The sequence below is a fragment of the Pygoscelis adeliae genome, unplaced genomic scaffold, assembly GCF_000699105.1.
Source record: "Pygoscelis adeliae isolate BGI_AS28 unplaced genomic scaffold, ASM69910v1 Scaffold79, whole genome shotgun sequence".
In the NCBI taxonomy this organism is placed as follows: domain Eukaryota; kingdom Metazoa; phylum Chordata; class Aves; order Sphenisciformes; family Spheniscidae; genus Pygoscelis; species Pygoscelis adeliae.
The window spans coordinates 3,326,550-3,332,056 of NW_008825532.1; the positions used below are offsets into that span (position 1 = coordinate 3,326,550).

At 47.0% G+C, this 5,507-nt stretch overlaps 1 protein-coding gene across 1 annotated transcript in view; it reads left to right on the forward strand.

Moving 5' to 3' along the window:
- The first annotated feature begins 1,267 nt into the window (after positions 1-1,267).
- PLS3 (plastin 3) overlaps positions 1,268-5,507 on the forward strand; it is a 47,838-nt gene continuing 43,598 nt past the window's right edge. The window contains exon 1 of the mRNA XM_009331680.1: positions 1,268-1,336. The gene's annotated coding sequence lies outside the window, so the exon portion shown is untranslated. The remainder of the gene's footprint in view (positions 1,337-5,507) is intronic.

The window sequence follows — 5,507 nt, forward strand, 5'->3', positions numbered from 1 at the left end:
ACCCCATGTGATCTGCCAGCCATGTAAAGAACAACCTGTCTTCTCATATCGGCTGAGCATGAAAACAGGATGAATCAATGGAGCTGGAAGACAGAAGTCTCCACTTAAAAAGGCTGGAGAGTGGGGTGGCAGGAGAGGACATGCCCATCTGCCCTCTGCTAATACCACACTGTTTGATCTGGAGGTGGTGGCATTGGAGATAATCGAGCTCTTCCCTGCAGTGGGCACGTCTGACGTCAGTGCTGCTAACAGGCAGCTGCCCTGACAGCAGGACTGCCTGCTTAGCCCGGTCTACCCTCTCCTGGCAGGTCTGTTCCCATCAGAGGGATGTGGACCTCCCTGGACAGGGTGCTGAGCTGTGGTGGCCAGTGCTGTGCATGGCCAGTGCACTCGGTCACTGTGGTATCTGCTGGTCTCCTGGGAATCTGTAATGTAATCTGTTGTTTTTTTTGGTAATAGATTAAAAATGCCAAGAACGACAAGCAAGTCCTGTCTGGCCCGCTTGGAAGAATTATATAATGTGTGCTCCTCTGACAGCTAGTGTTTCACGTCTGGGTTTTGTGGGTTAACACTTGGGCTACTCAAAGCTAGTTTTGTCACTGGGTTTGAGAGTGGCGTGATGATGAAGACGTAGCCTCCATGTCCCAAGGAGAGTTGCTATCAGCAGAGATGGATCTATTGAGAGCCATTCTTTCCCTTTTTCTTGTTTTGCCAGTTGATTCCTGTTAGTTTATCTCCACCTTTCAGCAGCCATGAGCCATGAAGGTGACCACTGCCCGTGGAAATGCAGTAGCCCTGGCAGATGGGCTGCTTGCCTTAGGTCCCCTTCCTTGTGTCCCCCTGTGCCAGGCTGGTCCTTGCTCTCCAACGCCCTGTGCTGCGGCGTGGTGTGCATGTTCCTGGGGGTGAATTGGCTCCTCCTGCAACATCCAGACTGTCCCCACAGGGCGCAGTGGCCTGTACGCTACTGACATTTGGGAATCAGTATGAAAGAAATAAAATAATTATTGGTTTGACATGCATCTGAGGATGTGGGGAGCAGGACAACTGTCTGAAATGGGAAGCTCTGGTTAGGACTGCTGCCGATTGCTCATGTCAATCCATATGGGCCACATGCTTCTAACCAGTCTCCTTGCCTCATTTCCTTCTCTGAAATGCTTACAGCTGTTTTTCCTGCCTCTTCAGTAGGTTTTTTGTTCCTGTAAAAAGAGTGACAGCTCACAGATGCTGCTGGGAGTCCCCACTGCGTAGCTGGGAAGAGAGACTATTGCTGTGATCTTCAAGAGAAGATAAGGTGTAGTGTCTCTGCAGGAGACCTAATTTCTGATGTTTTGAAGTAAGCTTTTTTGGTTTTTCTTTTTAAAGCTGAAAAGAGTTTGCTGTCTCATTCACTGTTTCCCCATCCCATACTGGCCCTTAGTGATGGAAGTGAGAGCAGGTAGTTGGTGCTGTCACTTATGGGTGGAACAAGGAAGGAAGAAGTGATGTTGGCCATGAACATATTATCTAGTGTTAAGGGGCGTTCAGCATCCAATCTTGCTGCTATGCTTATAATATCCGGGTTGAACTTTACAGTGTTGCTTAGGTGTTGGCTTTTTTCCTAAGAAGTCCATGACCAAAATGATAGCAGTGCTTGAGGTTCATCGTTGCTGGTCCTCCGCTTAGCCCAGTATACCGTCTCTTCTGTTCTGCCCTTTTTTGCGTTCTGCCAAGAGAAGTAGTTGCAGACTTCAGTAGTGGGGTTAATAATCCAGCCCTGGTCAGGTGAAGAAGGAGCTGTAGAGATGCTGATGCCTATGTGAGCGTTTCACCGTTTATGGATGGATGGATCTTAAAGGGGCATCTGAAGGCAGTGAGAGAAGCTATACGTACCGTCTTTTAGACCAATGACCTGTGTACTGCAAGGAAGGTGGGGTTAATATGGTGAAGTAAATGGCTGTGTTGAGTTGGCTTGAATGCCAAGTTGAGACAGTGCCTGTAACAAATAAAATCTAGTGGTATGTTTATGTGTGATCTTGGGCTCATTTCAGTGCTGCGAGCATACAAAACATCTCTGCTCTTCGTGGGTTGGTTGCCTGTTGGCCATAAACCGTAAATAAGCAAAATTTCTCTTATTTTCCAATCCTCGGGTCACTTTGGTGGCTCTGCTTTGCCTTTTTTGCAGTCCCAACATTGCAAAAGAACAAGGTGTCCCAACAGCTGTTGTACTGGTGTCTGAGATAGGAAACCTTCTGTTATAGGATCCCAGTGGTATGTCCATGGCTGGTGACCATTTTCCTGCCTTGTCCTCCCAAGGGTCTCACTGCTGTGCAAGGAGCCACAGGTTGGCTCTCCTGTACAAAATATACTGGGGCTGTACTCTCTCAGCCCATGTTATAAATGATGCTTTATAAACTGCTGTAGGAAATGGAAAATAAAGTAATTCTGATCTGTGTTCTTTTAGAGCCCTGTTCTTTAGACCAAAATACACAGGATAAGTCTGGCCCTTCCCTCTATTCACTTTTCATAGCCTCCTTTGTTTTTAATTTATATATCTTTTTATTCTAAATTCCTCCCATCCCCAAAATAGAACAGACATCAGCCTGCGAGCAAAGGTTGCCAGACATTGGTCTTGTGGATTACAGTGGCTTTTTGGCCTGGTCAGAGACTGAGCCCCACCCTATGTAGGCTTGGATTAAAAATAGCCTTTCTTTTCAGCAGGCTGAAAACTGTACACAACATGTTCACATCTTGGTTTCTGGGGCACTGGCAGCCATGGGAAGCCCTTCAGCTGTAAAATACCTCAGAAAATCTGTTTGCTGCTAATTCATCCAAAAGTGCTAAGGTGACTGGTGTCAGGGAGGTGTACAGCCAAATGTCTGAGTGCCAGCCAGGTAGTTATTGTAGATATTGAGTGAAGTTTTAGCCATACTTCTTGCAGGACCTTAAAGAGTTGAAAACTGTAGACCACAGGCTCTGTAGTCCAGCGGCCTGGAAAGAGCTCCATGTCCATCCTTGTTAGTGGAGAGAGTTGGCTGGATGGGATGAAGAGATGAATGCATGCCCTATCACTGAGCCTCAGGGGCAGGAAGGAGTCAAGACCTTTTTTGATTCCTTAAATGCCTATCTTGGCTTAGGCAGTTGTTAAGAAAATACTGGCAGAAGCTCTTATACTTCATTTCCCATGATGGTAATGTATTAGAGTGATAGCAAGGTGTCCTACGGGTGGCAGGAGGACCCTGAGGCTCCACTCTCTGGGGGACTGTTTGGGGGTGGAAGGAGTTCCTGGATGGGGAGGTGCTTTCATGGAGGAAGGTCCAGCAGACTTGTAGGTCACTAGCTCTAGGAAGGAAGGACAGAGCTCTAGTCAGCTGAAAATGAAGGCAAGTGCTTCCTACAACTGCTCTGCTACCTGGTTGTATGAGCTTGGCAGGGAGTTGGGTGAGAAAGGGCATGTGTGCTGCTCCGATCGCTGGAGGCCATGCATTCAAGAGGAGATAGCAATCCTGGCCTAAAACCACAGCCTTTTATCTTCTTGCCTTCATGTTGACCAGTGTTTTGATGCCAGGCAAAAAGAACAGCAACAGTTTGGGGCTGCACTAGGCATTAGGCTGCCAGTTTAAGTATGTCCCAGCTCAAGTGCTGCGGGGAAAAGTACAAGGGCCAGGAGACTGCTGGCCCCACAGCCCCCGGCTCAGTCCTGTCTGTCCAGACCTGAGCTGTGCACTCCTCCCTCTTCTTGTAAAACAGAAAAAAACATTAAGGGCAAGAGGTTGACCAGTATCTGGTGTGGTGACCTCATTCCCCTACTGCCTATTGGAAAAGCCAAGCCTCAAAACCAAGACTTCTCGGGCAAGTCGGAGTGGTCAGCCATGGGATAGCAGAAGGGAAGAGTCGAGTATCTCCTTGCTCTGGGCATCTGTTCTCTGCCTCGTGAACCTCATCTGTTGACTTCTTGCGTTGTTTAATTTGTTTTCCACTGTCCTTGGCCATGCTTGTGTGAGGCAGCAAGTTTTTTTTTTACAGGGTGGTAGCAAACGCCAGCTACTTGCAGGCTCCTGCCTGCCCCGCGGGGGAAGGCAGCATGCGGCTCATCCGGGAAGTGGAAGCAGGCGGTGCTGCCCAGCAATTGAAGCCTCCAGCTCAGCCATAAGCCGCTACGGTTTTTTAGGGCTGGGGTGGGAATAAATGAGCAGGGGAGTGCGATGGGAGGAGGGCAGGGAGGCTCTGCCTGTTGCCTGTTCCACAACTGTTTGACTAGCATGCTCTGTGGGCCTGGAATAGTTTACGTGACCTTGTTGATCAAATGTCTCTCTGAAATGCCTTTTGCTCTTCAATTTTTGTAGACTCCACCTTGGCCTGTTCTGTTTCTGGTTCTTCTATTCTAGACTAGACTGTAAAAAAAACTTAATGTGAAATATTGTCTCTCATAAAACCTTTGTAAACAGTCATGAAACTGACTGCAGAAGGACACTAGAAGGATTTTTTTTTCTCCCAAAGCCTAGGGACAGAGCCTTCAGCCTTTGTCTAAGTTGCATGTTTTTACTTCAGCTGCGAGTCAAGGGGCTATTTGTTCATGTCTCAAATTCTTAAAGTGGAAAAACTGACTCCTGCAGTTATGTCTTTACTACAGACATTCTTTTGCTAGAGGAAACTGAATTTTTCTTGAAAAAAATGGTAGCTAGGCTGCTTTTTAAAATTGTATAAATACAGGAACTTAAACAAGGCAATGTGAGCTGTTGCCCACTGCAGGGTCAGGTCAAGACAAGGAAAAGCCTGCAAAACACCAATTTGGGAAAAAGCATAATGAAGAAAATCTAATACTCTGGGAGATGAGACTGGCTGAATAACATCAGAAGTGCTGCTGTCCTGTATCAGTGTTTCCAATATCAGGTGCTGAACGAGGCTGTGGTTTGGGGAGATGCTGTGTTTTGCAGCAGCTGTCAGTGACTGCTGGTGCAGTAGCCAGAGAGGGCTCGCCTCTGGCGTGCAGTAGGTAATCCTGCCCCTGACCTGGGTCCCGTTAGTGCAGCTCCTGCCAGAGTTTTGTTTGCTAGAACTGCTTCTGTTGCCTTGGCTCCAGATGATGGGGAGGCTGTCTTGCTAGGGGAAAAAAAAAAAAAAAAAGAATTAATTGCAGAGCTCTAGGGACATCCTCTTGGATTCCTACTGAAATTGTTGTGTCTCATGGAGGTGGTGGGAAATGAAGCTTAAGAAAAATCCTCTTTGTTCTTCCTCGCTTTTTTCTGAAGATTGACGTATGAAAAGTATTTTGATACTAGAAGGAAAATAGGAAGGCATGTGTTTCTGCACTCAATTTATATATATGGGACTGATTTTTTGCCAATATGTTAGGGATCAAATTAGGGGTCTCCAGAGCTGAATGCACAAGATATTTAAAACACAGGTTGAAGACCTTGGATAACAGAAGCTTGTACCCTCTCTGGATTAGATGGAAGGTGATGTGCAGTGGGTTGTTACTGAAACAAGGTTGCACGGTCACCTGTGTGCCATTTACACATTCTTCC